This window comes from Serinus canaria, chromosome 1A (genome assembly GCF_022539315.1).
Source record: "Serinus canaria isolate serCan28SL12 chromosome 1A, serCan2020, whole genome shotgun sequence".
NCBI lineage: Eukaryota > Metazoa > Chordata > Aves > Passeriformes > Fringillidae > Serinus > Serinus canaria.
This window is the reverse complement of record NC_066314.1, coordinates 54,533,061-54,545,428: the sequence shown is the minus strand read 5'-3', so window position 1 is coordinate 54,545,428 and position 12,368 is coordinate 54,533,061. Positions and strand designations below refer to the sequence as shown.

The following is a 12,368-nucleotide window of genomic DNA, read 5'->3' as shown; positions in this document are numbered from 1 at the left end:
TGGTCTGTGGATAGACTGATGATCACAGGCACATTCTGGGTCAGGATCTGGGATGGATCTAACATTTCATTTTTTCCCCTACCTCAACTCCTCTGACTCTGGAAGAAAAATAACATTTTTCTCTCCTCAGCCTGCAGTTGGGTGTTTTTCAGTGGTAAAGTTCTAGGTACACTCATTTGTCTTCAGATAATGCAAATGGCTATTTTTTTACTGCAGGGAATCACAAGTAGATGGTGTGAGACAGGCCTGGGTAATTAGAATAATAGAATTACAGAATGGCTTGTGTTGGAAAGGGACCTTAAAGATGATCTCATTCCAGTGCCCCTGCCATGGGCAGAGACACCTTCCACAAGACCAGGATGTTCAGAGCCCCATCCAGCCTGGCCTTGGACACTTCCAGGGATGGGGATTGAACCTAGATGTGCAGCTGGGGCAGCTGCTTACTCTGAGATTTTCAAGGAGTTTCTCTGATCTGTTCCTGATTTCACATGATTGTAACTTCTGTAAAGGGTATTGCTGTTTTCACAGCTGCAAGCAGGATAAATGGGATGTTGACCCTCTTTACTTTCTTCAGTATTGTTGCTGCCATTGATAATTTTATTTTAGGAAGAAATTCTTCCCTGTGAGGGTGGTGAGGCCCTGGCACAGGTTGTTCAGAGCAGCTGTGACTGCCCCATCTGTGGCACTGTCAAAGGCCAGGCTGGATGGGGCTCTGAGTAGGGTTTGGAATCAAATGTTCTTTAGGATCCCTTCCAATGCAGGCCATTTTGTGATTCTCTGACTATTTCCCTGTGCCCCTACATACCTTTCCATGCTTTCTGTCAATAATTGGAAATCTCACTACTGTGTCTTCAGGCAACTATAGTGGGAGTATAAATACTTAACTAAGCAGCCAGGCACTCAGGAGATACCATAAATTCACACTTCCAGAACTTTGATAGAGGGTGGCATTTAAACAATACCTGAACACACCATGGCCATTGTGAATTTTTTCTAGTGACTTTAGTGAAACAGAATTGGAGCAATAGCAAGTGCATTTGAAAATCTTTCCTCTTGCTCCAAGCAGTAGGTCAGGAGTGATCCTGCTCCTCTGCCCAGCCCTGTGTGGCACATCTGCAGTGCTGTGTCCACAGGGCTCCTCAGGATAGCAGGGACATGGAGCTCCTAGAGAGGGGCCAGCAGAGGCTGTGGAGATGATTTAGGGCCTGGAGCATCTCTGGCTGAGGGAGCTGGGGCTGTCCAACCTCGACAGGAGTCCCAGCTGAGAGGGGCCCTCAGCCCTGGGTGTCCCTGTCTGCAGGGAGGGCTCCGAGCAGGGTCCAGGCTCTGCTCCAGGGGCCCAGCAATGGCACCAGAGGAACGGGCAGGGACTGAGCCCAGGAGGTTCCACCTGGGCAGGAGGCAGAACTTCTTCCCTGGGCAGACTGAGTCTCCTACACAGAGGACATGAACTTGCTGCTTGTACTCCCATTGCTGGCTTTGATCATAGGGGAACCCTGGAGACCCTTGGGACGAGGGGAGAGGTAAGGAGTGAAGATAACTATGGCCACTGCCACAATCATGGCAGGAATTTCCTTGTCCCTAAGCCCCTTTCCCACATTTCTCAGCAGCAGCTGCCATCCTGGCCTCCCAGGGCTGGGCTGGCAGCAGGACCATGGCTGTTTTGCTGTTCCCAGCAGGCTGTTGTCCTTAGCAATGCTGTCTTTGCCTCTGCTGCAGAGGGATATTCCAGACCTTGTGTCTCAGTATATAAAGTTGGGGAAGAAGAAGAAAGAGAAAGGTATGTTCAGGGTTTGTTTTAGTGGGATTTTGTGTGTTGGTTCACTTGGGATATTTCAAAAAGGCATTTAAAACAGCAGTGAAGAGAAGAGAGATGATGATTTAATGAGGGCTAGCAATGACGTTAAAGCTGATAAGGAAGGTTGGATTCAAGTTGAGTAGAACTCTGGTTGCTTCATCTCCTCAGCCACTTTAAGCTGAAAATGTTGACCTTTGTGGTCCTTTCCAAAAATTTTAATAAGAGCAAGCGTATCTTGTTGAATTTTAATTTAAAGTCATTAACTCTGCAGCTCTCCCAAAATACTGCTCTGAAAGGGATACTTTGTGAGCCAAGAGAAAAATCTAAGCCCTGCGTCAGAGGCTTCTCTGCATAGACGACAAGACTTTGAAATCTGCACAGCCCAAATTTTAAAGTCTGTGGTTTGGCTGCATCTTTGACCCATAAATGGGAAAGGACTGGGAAATTGTGTGGGTGCTGTACCAGTTGAACAGGAGTTCATGTGCCTTCACAAGCACAGGTATGTCTGTGCTTGTGAAGGTGTGCTGGATGTCAGTGCTGGAAAGTTGTAGGCTCCCCAAAATGCAGTGATCTGAAGTATAATGCAAATGGTGGTGTGGTAAATAGCAAGATTGCAACGTGAATTTGGTTTTGTACAGTACTTTGAAGTGTGTTGGAAGCAGTAGCTGGTCATTGAGAGTAATTGAGGCTGGGAAAGATCATCAAGTCCAGCTGTCTGATCCCCACCTTGTCCCCAGACCATGGCACTGAGTGCCACGTCCAGTCATTCCCTGAACATTTCCAGGAATGGAGACACCACCCCATCCCTGGACAGCCCCTTCCAATGCCTAACCACCCCTTCTGTGAAGAATTTCCTTCTGATGTCCAACCTCAACCTCCCCTGGCAGAGATGGAGGCCTTTCTTCTCATCTTGTCACTTGTTCTCTGGGAGCAACGGAAGAGCCTGACTCCCAGCTGTCCCCACCTGTCAGGGAGTTGTGCAGACCCAGAAGGTCCCCCCTGAGCCTCCTTTTCTCCAGGCTGAACCAGTCCATCTCCCTCAGGTGCTCCTCAAAGGACTGGCTCTCCAGACCCTTCCTTGTTATTAATTAATCTCAGGGTTTACTGGATACAGTTTCTCAGCTGCAAAAAACCTGTAGTTTTTTTGGTGGGTTGGTGTGTAGCTTCCAATGGAGCCTTTTCTGAGGGGAAGAACACTGATGTTTATTCCAGCAAAATGCCCACAGAAAGAGAGGTGATCTTTCTGGGCAAAGGCACAGGAGATTCTGTGGAGTTCTACTGAATTCCAAAATGCTTGAAAATTCAAAGGAAATTTGAATTGCAGTGGGAAAAAGTCTGACTTTCGGAAAAATACTGACTGTTGCTGTCAGGAAGCGGCCCCGAGGACCCGGGAGGAGTTTGTGGAGTGTCGCAGTGCCATCCTGTGGGCCAGGGAGGTATGGGACAAGGGACACCTGCACGGGTGCCCGGTGGGCGCTCCCTCACTCCCCACCTGCAGGATATGGGAGAGCATGGCAAGGGTAAAACCTGGAAAATTCCTGGGTTGGGATAACGGCAGTTTTATAGGGAAAGGAAGAGCATGCACACAAGCAAAGCAAGGAATGAATTCCCTGCCTGCCATGGGCAGCCAGGTGCTCCGTCGTCCGCAGGAGAGCAGGGCCCCATTACACCTAAGAGTGACGTGGGAAGACAAATGCCATCACCCTGAACATCCATCCCTTTCCATCTTCTTCCCCCATGTTATACAGTGATGATGATGATGCCATAAGGTCTGGAATGTCATTCGGGGTAAACTGTCCCAGCTGTGTCTCCAGCCACACACCCCCAGCCCCCTTGCCAGTGTGGCAGTAGGAAAACCAGTTGGGTCTGTGTCAGCACAACCAAAACCATCCCTGTATTGTCAACCCCAGTACAAACCTGAAACATAACCCCTGGGAAGGAAATTACCTGTACCCCAACCACAAAGGCTCCACTCGGATGAGCAGCACTGTCTCCCTCAGCATTTATTAATGCATTTCCTTTTATGTTGAGAAATTCAAGATTTTCTGTGGTTTTTGTCTCCAGAGTTAGCTTTGAAGGAGCTGCTTTGGTGGCAGCTGAGAGGACAAGCACTTAGGCTCGGGCCGGATTTAGGGAATGGACGTGGGACTAGCCACATGGTGAATTTTCTGGAACAAGTCAGTGTAGTCTTTGCACAATGTCATTAAACCAAACAATGTCCTTTTAATGTCAGAATTAAACACATGTTCTGTAAAGTCAGGATTCCTCAAGGGAGTCCCAGATGGCTCCCAGGGAGACAAGTGTGAGCTGCATATGGCTAGCACTGTGTGGGGTTATACTAGGGATTTAATTTGAGGAAGGATGGTGCAGTGTTGGGAATTTGAATATTTTTATTTGCTCAGTTAAGCTAAAACAAGCAATCTCACATGAGGCTGTGCAGGATCTTTCCCTTTAGTTATGCCAGCTGATTTGATGTGTCCTTTGCTACAGAGAAACACTGGAAGGAGTTCATCCTCTCATTAGGAACAAAACTGCTTACTTCACAATCCTGCTGCTCTTTTCTGTTCTCTGCTTTAAGATGGGCACTATAAATACATTGGATCTGGTCTGTTTAATCACCTCTCCCTTATCTCTGCTCAGTGGGATAGCCTGGCTGCCACAGGGGTCTGTCCTAGTGAAAGAAAGTAAAATTTGCTTCAGTGGAGTTACATCCACTTGAAGTAACTTTTCCCACATTTTTTGCCATACCCAGGGACATTCAAAGCCTGAAATTATTCTTGGTTAACTCACTAGAAGTTGCTTCTGTCTCTAGATCTTCTTACTTGCTAATGGACAGTCTTAATGGGATTGCATCTCTCACCACTGAGGGGGATTCCAAGACCTTGCATGGTAGCAGGAGGCAGCAGTTTGGTTTTAAACATAAGTGTTATTCCATGTTTTCAATTCATAAATGTAGAAGGTGTCTGAAATGGGGTTGAAAAGGTGAGTTTAGATCCCATTCCAGAACATGGTCCAATTTTTCACGTCTCTGGTCTCAGAAAACTTCACTGAGTGTTGAGCTTTTTATTATAAATTGAGGCATCAGTATCAGGCTCTCAAAATTAAGGACAATAAAGGATAGAGAAATGGGTGCCCAAAATTGAACCCCTGCAACCCTCTACACATAAATGAGGTCTGCCTTGTAAAAATGACAGCAGTTTAGCAGGGTTTTTTGTGTACAAGACCTGCATTCTCCTTTCTGGAGCTCAGCCCCTTTTGACTTCAAGCTGAGCATCCAATGCCATTCGCCACATGGGAAATTCTTGGTTTAATTTTGTACTTTAAATAGTATGTAAAAGCAACTAAGCAATAACTAAGTCATAGGCAAGGAGTACTTTGGTATTTTGTTTCTCTTATGTTTCACATTTGCCTTCATGCCCATTCCTTTTAGGTGCTTTGTAACTTTTTTATTTATAGAGTTAGAGAGATAGAAAAATCTTCTTTGTTCCATCTGCCATTTTTCTGGCCCAGTCAAAACCTTTCCTATTGCTTTCTCTGTGTGAGTGAAAGTAACCATCATTTTGATGGTGCTTTCCAGCACTGTCATAAATTTGGATATAGGATGATTTCACACCAGTTTCTGCTGTGCTGTGCTGGCTAAACCCTGGCTTAGTGGACAGATTTAGAATGTGAGGTTTGCTGGCCACAACTGGTTGGGCTTTTCCCAAAATTTGCAGTGTTGAACAATTGTTTTTCTTCTGTAAGTGAATAAAACAGCTCAGTTATACTTTCTAAGCTCTTTGCAGAAATCTGCTTAAAGCTGCAATGTTTGATCCCCCAGATGCCTTGTTTCTAGAACACTCAATGAAAGGTTGGCCAGAAAAAAATACACTTTGGCTTTTCAATTTACAGGTAATTCAAGAAAATTTTTTGTACTTAAAACCTGTTTATAAAATTCATTACTTTTTCATTTACTGGGACCATGGTTCTTTTGTACAACCCTTGCTTTGAACAGGGAGATAACATTACACACCTTAAACATGCAGCACTTCCAGTTCAAGAGGAGTCATGTTTGCTGCCAGAGAGTTTTCCAGAGTTTTTCCAAATAAATTTGCAAACATAAAGGAGCAGGAATCATCTTCCTACAGGTCAGAAGCAAGCTGTAAGAGAGTAAATTTTAAAATTTCTAAGCATTTTTTTTTTTTAATATACACAATGGATAAAAGGAGATCCCAGACATCAAATATTGACTATTTAGAGTCTTATCCTCTCCTCTTTCCTAGGGGAACATCTCTAGTATCCTTGGGGAAGATCCATGTCATTCACATAAGTGTAAAACTAGAACAAGAATCAGACCAAACCACCACTGTGATTGCTCACACTGCTGGGAAATCCAGGCATTTGGCAGAGGTTCAATTTATGCAGCTGCTGCAGATATACCTCTGGATTGTCTGATTTGGTCTCTGCTTTACCAAACTCCAAACAATCACTGTGATTCAATTATTGCTGCTTTGAATCTCTTGAAAACTGTGAGCTGGCCTCAGAATCTCAATTTTTTCATCCTGTGTAATCCCTGGAGTGAAAACTCTCTTCTTCAACATATAAATCCACAGGAAAAAAATTGACATGAAAGAAAACTCGCTGAGGGAATTTTGCTTTGAAGATCAGCACATATTTAGCCTGGAAAGCAGAGATTGCTTACAATTGTGGTGAGCAAGCAAGTTGTGCATTTTGTTGGTAGACCGGGCTTTTCTTTGTCTTAGAAAATTTTTTGAAGAGCAGATGCAAATGTGTTGGTGTATATTTATATTTATGTAAGGATGCATATTTATATATTTTTTTGTGCTGTTGACATTTTCTCCTTTTGGTCCTAGGCAGAACTCCTGACAAATCTTGTTCACTTTGTAAGCTTCTTCCATCTCTGATGTTTCTCCCACTTCTTTCTCCTCCTTTGGGCTTTGGCAATGTGACAAACAACCTTCTGGCCCAGAGCTTTCTCACTGCCACACTTTTTACAGGCTGTTCTTTTTCTTTTTCTGGCTACTTGAGTCATTGCCAAGCAGTAGCAAGAACTGTGAGAGCTTGGGACTGGAAAGTGTATGGTTTTAATTGTGGAATAAGCTGCTTTCAATCCTCTGCACTGAGTGGGAAAGCGAATCGTGGTGGAAAATGCTGTGTAAAAACATAAATGGTGCAAACTCCTTGCAGTGCAAGGCTTGAGCTACTCAGCATTTTGTCAGGCAGCAGCTGAACTTCTTTAAGCTCTTTAGTAGCCCTGCTCACACAATTAAGTCTGGACCTCAGAGTTTTGTTTAGCACTCAGGAGTCCTGAAATGGTGAATTTAAGATCATATCCCATCCATTTGGCTGTGGTGGGTTAACCCAGCTGTGCCTGGATTCCAGGTGTCCCCCAAAGCCACTCTGTCACTCTCCATCCTCAGCTCCACAAGGAAGAGAAAATATCACCACAGACGCCTCACACTCCTCCTCTGGTCCAGTGGGGGGCTCCTCCCATGAAAGTTCCCTCCTGGAACTTCTCCAGTGTGAGCCTTTCCCATGGGCTGCAGTTCTTCATGATCTGCTCCAATGTGAATCCCTTCCACAGGGTGCAGTCCTTCATTTATTCCAGTCATTTTTTTGTTTCTCCTTCTTTTGTTTTGGAAGACTGCTGATACTTTTAATAACTTACTAATAACTCTTCAGGTTTTATGAGTCACCAGCTGGAATGGACTGCACAAAAGTGCAGCTGGAATGGACTGCAAAAAAATGTGACAATGGAGAAGTCTCTAAAGGAAGAAATGTTCTTGCAGACCCCACTTTTTTTGTTCTGCTGTCTCATAAATTGTTTCAGATCTAATTTAAAAAAAAATAAAATAAAAATTTTAAATTCCCTTTTAGACTTTCCTGCCCCTGGCAAAAGGGAGGGGCTATAAGCTAAATTGTCATTATAGATCTATCTTAAAAGCACCTAAAATTAGATGCCATGAAAATGGCTCTAGGAATTCCCAAAGTCCCAGTTACAGTAAGAATCAGACCTTGTGCCTCAGTCCTTAAAGAGCACAGCACTGCAATGCATCTTATCAAATTTTGCAACCTTCTAATAAATATATTTCATCTCATGCAAGAAGACAGGTGTGTAATTCCAAGGAGCTGCAAGGAAAAATTGGCCCTAAAGCCAATCCCAGTAGGCATCAAAGTAAGCAAAGAAATTGAACACTTCCTATTTTAGCCAGCTGCAGTTGACCATAGATTTCAAATTCAGCCCCTTCAAATATTCTCATGAAGAAATGAACCCTTAGGTTGTTGTGGCTTTACTGTGATCCATGTAAAGTAACACTTTTTTCTTGTGCATTTTTTTTAACATAACACCTTTTTTATTTTTCCTTGCTAGGCTGGATTCTGTATGCTGCAAGGCTGTTCTGTCAGGACGCTGCAAAAGAGGTTGTTGCATCTTCTTCCTGTAAAGCTGGTGGAGTTTCTCTCTATGCAGGGGGTGCAACTTTTATGGTCAGGAAACTGTTTTCCTTGCTCTGTGGTTTTCTTGCTGCTGCTGCTTTTAAAGGGGTCAACACTCTTAGTTCTAGGAAACTGAAACTAAATGTGAGCAGGGACTGGAGGAAGGAAGCAGGGAGAATCCCCTGCAAGATTCCAATGCATCTTATTTCTGGAAAAACTAAATAAAGCAGGATTCATCTGCAAGTGACTAAATAGCAGCAATTTATGAGCTGTTCCTCAAAAGCCCCAGACAAGCACCGAGTCCTGTGGGAAGCTGGAGATTGACACAGGACACCTCCAGAAGAATCTGCTGTTGAAACTTCCTTTAAGCCTTTTTTTCAAGTGGAGCATCCAGACCTGGCAAATGCATAAGGGCAGCCCTTAAAAGAGCAAAGAGCTCTCTAAGAAAACCAAATGAGCGGCCAAAGTCTGTCCATTTGTCTGCCTGTCTTTTAAGCCTTAGATTACTGTGCTTTTCAAAGCTGTGCTTTCATAACTTGGATAAAAAGGTAGATGTTTCATATAGCTCTACAAGTAGCAATCATCCTTTTCATGCAAAATATCTGCTGCCTGAGGGATGGGCCCAAACCAGAGGTGTTTCTCATTTACCTACAAAGTGTCTGGCTTTAGCATCTGTAGTCAGTTTTTGTGAACATGTGAACCATTGCCTGCTCTAATGGAGTTAGTGACTTATTTTCAGTGGTTGTAGAGAGTTTCACTGAAATAGCAGTCTTTGTAGTCCATTGTGTGACTTAGGAGACACAATAGCCAGACAATTCTGCAATTGTAATATAACTGTCTGTGGCATTCCCAGAAAATGCTCTGAAGTCTTCTCCTGTTGCACTATGGTGGTAAAGACTTCTGCTGCTTTTCAAGCTCCATGAGTCCATGATGTGCTGTGCTGAAAGTGATAGAAAACCCAATTAGCTTTGAAAATGAAGGGCAGAGAGGGGTGCTCTGGCCTGGAATTCTCTCCTTTTGGCAGCAGCAAAGGTCAGCCATGCAGCCAAATTTCCATGAGCACATGTGGATCCAGCTTGTTTGTGCTGCCAGCTCTCTGCACAGCGGAGTAGGGGCAGGGTAGGAAGAATTGATTCTGGAAGGGGGAAGCCTGAGGGGAAGAGTGGAGTTAAATGTGATAGCTGGGACTTCCAGAAAGTAGTTTGATGGATGCTGGGCATCCAGGTTCCCTAGAACTCTTTATCAGTAACACTCTCTGTATCTCCCTGGGTGAATTTTAGCCTGTCTGGCACTTTTCAGCATCAGTGTGTGAGGGAAAAGAAGTGGGACGCAGCTCTTTCTGATTTGGCATCTGATTTTTCTGGGACTTCAATGCATCTTTGTGCTGCTGGCTGAGGGTCTGGATCTCTGAGGAGCTTCCTGACTACCTGTGGTTCCCACAGGCTTGTAGGACTGGGCTTAGAGAAACCCTGAGCTGCCAGATGGAGGCTGCTCCTGGTGCAGCTCTTCTGAGTAGTCCTGGGTGTGGAAGTGAGCCTGCAGTCCTTGGGAGGTAAAATGCACTCCACAATCCCAAGGGACCTGCTCTATCTCTCAGCGCAGGCCAGCTGTGGGAATCCTCCAAGTCCCTTTATCCTGATCTGTGTGTCAAGGCCATGTGGCTGACCATGAGTGACCAGAGCTGCCATGGACCTTTCTTGCAAGGGCAGTTGTCTTCAGAGTCAGCGTAGGTGCAGGTTGCCTTTGGAAAAGTGTGAATATCCTGGGGAAATCCATGGGGCAGAAATCTTGGGCCATACTGTGTGCTCACACTATCAGCAGGCATGACATTGGCAGGCATGCTTTGCTTTTGGTGTGAAATCTTGCTCTGATGAATCACCAAGAAAAACAGCTGGAATTTGCAGGCCAAGTCTTGTGGTGAGATAAGTAATTCCAGCTCCCTTACTGGATCTGATTTATACAGGTCAGGTCCAATATTTCTGAGAAATTGTTGATGGTGGGGGCTTTTTTGTTTGTTTCAGTGAAAACTCAAACCCTTTCAAATAAAGAGCAAATGAGGTATAGGGAATTTTTAGCTGGAGTATGTGCTTCAGGATGTTTGCTACATTTAGGCTTTGAGAACACAAATTCTCTGCAGACTACCCCACATACAGTGGGAAACGAGGTTATTTGGCTTGGAAGTGCAACAGGGAGATGGGACTCAAGTGAGCTTTGAACAGCAATCATTGTTATTAGTGGTGGTGCCATATTATGTGCTTGACTCAAATCCAGCATTACACAGGTGAGAACCTGGTGAAACCTTGTAACGTGATATTTGTTGTTGTTCCTGCCAGTGTGATCCACTGTTGAATAGGCTAAACATGAATAAAATCTGTATTTTTTAAAGTGTTGTGTTGGGTTTTTTATGTCAAAAAGACTGGTTGCCCTCTTGGATTTTACTGTGTTCGTATTTAATGTTTGATGTGGAGTTAATATAGGTGTGCAGCTTTTTTGGGACAGTCCACATCCCCTTGCAGAATTTCACCTTCCTTGAGGTGGGTGCTATAGTGCTGCACTGAACTCCTCCCACAGGGAAAGATGTGAAGATAATTTGGCATGTTCCCCTGCTGGTTCTGCAGGGGTGGTCCCTCTGTGCTGCACAGGACATCTCTGCCTGCCATCAGGCTGGAGTGATCTCCTGGCTGGAGATCATTGTAGTGTTGGTAAGGGATGTATCTGAGTCCATTCCAGCTCTTGCTCAAGGAAAAACGACATTAGTGAAGATGCTTTTGCATCTCCCACATCCTGTGTCTGGTTGGATACCAAGACTAAACAGACACAACTTAGGCACTCCACAGAGTGTTTCCACCTTCCACGAGACCTGTCCTGCTCTATCGTGGGCAGGACATGTGGGAATGCTCAGTGGCAATCTCCAAATTACTCCTCACTCAGCTTTTGCTTGCTTCTGGACTCAGGAGCCACACAGCCCATGTGTCTGCCTCACAGTCACGCTGGAAAAGAGCAAGGGGGCACCAGTCAAGGAAAAAGCCTTGTTTTCCCACTGGATGCAGGACTCTGTGTCTTGCTGAAGAGCATTGGTTCACACACAGATTTGTTTTCTTTTTTCTTCTTCCCCACCTCTGTAGCAGCATTGTTACATGTGCTTATCTGCTCCCTGTCCCTCACCCAACGCCCTCATTGCTTTGGACACATTTGCACATTTGAGTTAATCCACATATTTTCCTTGTTGTACAAAGTCTTTTGTTCTCTCAGCTGTCACATTTCAAACTACACTTGCTTGCTTTACTTCATCTCTTTCCCTTCTTCATCCAGCCCAGATGATTCTTCACTCCCCTCTGGAGGGAAGTTGCTGTCCCAAACCCCACTGCACTAAAGTGAGTGGCACAAATGCCACCGAAGAGCTGTGTTGTGGATCCCATCATTACAGACCCCATCACTGTCAGGCTTCACCAGCAGTGCTCCAAACCTGCAGCAATGTGTGTAGAATCGAGATTGCTCACAACTACAGGTAGATGGACAGTGTCCAGGCAATATCACATAAATCATCTTTTCACCCCAAAAAATCAATCAGATTTGGGTTACCATGATGCAAACCCCTTTATCTCCCTATAACCACCACATCTCCTCCTTTTGAGTTTTATTAAGTAAAACACAAAGGTACTGCAGTCTGGTAAATTTAACTTCTGTAGAAGGACAATTAATTGTATAACAAGGAATTGAGTCAATGAATGCCTGAAAAATACGAAAAATGTCCTTCATAAAAGTCACCATAATTTACATTATGGAAGGTTTTACTTTAGGACACTGATTTCTTTGGAGAGATAAACAAACAGTGGTAATGGCATCTCCTTGGTTAGGTCAGAAGGTTTTAGAGTGAAATGTCCACTCATGGGATCAAAAGAAAAGATCCTGAAATAGTTAAAAATGGGAAACAGTGAGCTTCTAGGTTTAGGTGGTCTGCTTGTGGTCATTCTTCTGACTTCAATATTCATGCAGAAGTTTGGCAGAAACAGAAAACTTATGCCTAGATCAAAATCAGTTCAGCTTTTACAGTTAATGGTATTAGCTGGTATTATATAGCTTTGACCCTTTGAAGAGATCTAGATCTGACTTCTCCCAAGCTCTGATGGAGTAA

At 44.3% G+C, this 12,368-nt stretch overlaps 1 protein-coding gene across 3 annotated transcripts in view; it reads left to right on the top strand.

Moving 5' to 3' along the window:
• LOC103819556 (potassium voltage-gated channel subfamily A member 6) overlaps positions 1-10,604 on the top strand; it is a 33,627-nt gene extending 23,023 nt beyond the window's left edge. For all 3 annotated transcript variants that reach the window (XM_018918515.3, XM_050987553.1, XM_050987538.1), the window contains one exon: positions 8,169-10,604. The gene's annotated coding sequence lies outside the window, so the exon portion shown is untranslated. The remainder of the gene's footprint in view (positions 1-8,168) is intronic.
• Positions 10,605-12,368: the final 1,764 nt, after the last annotated feature.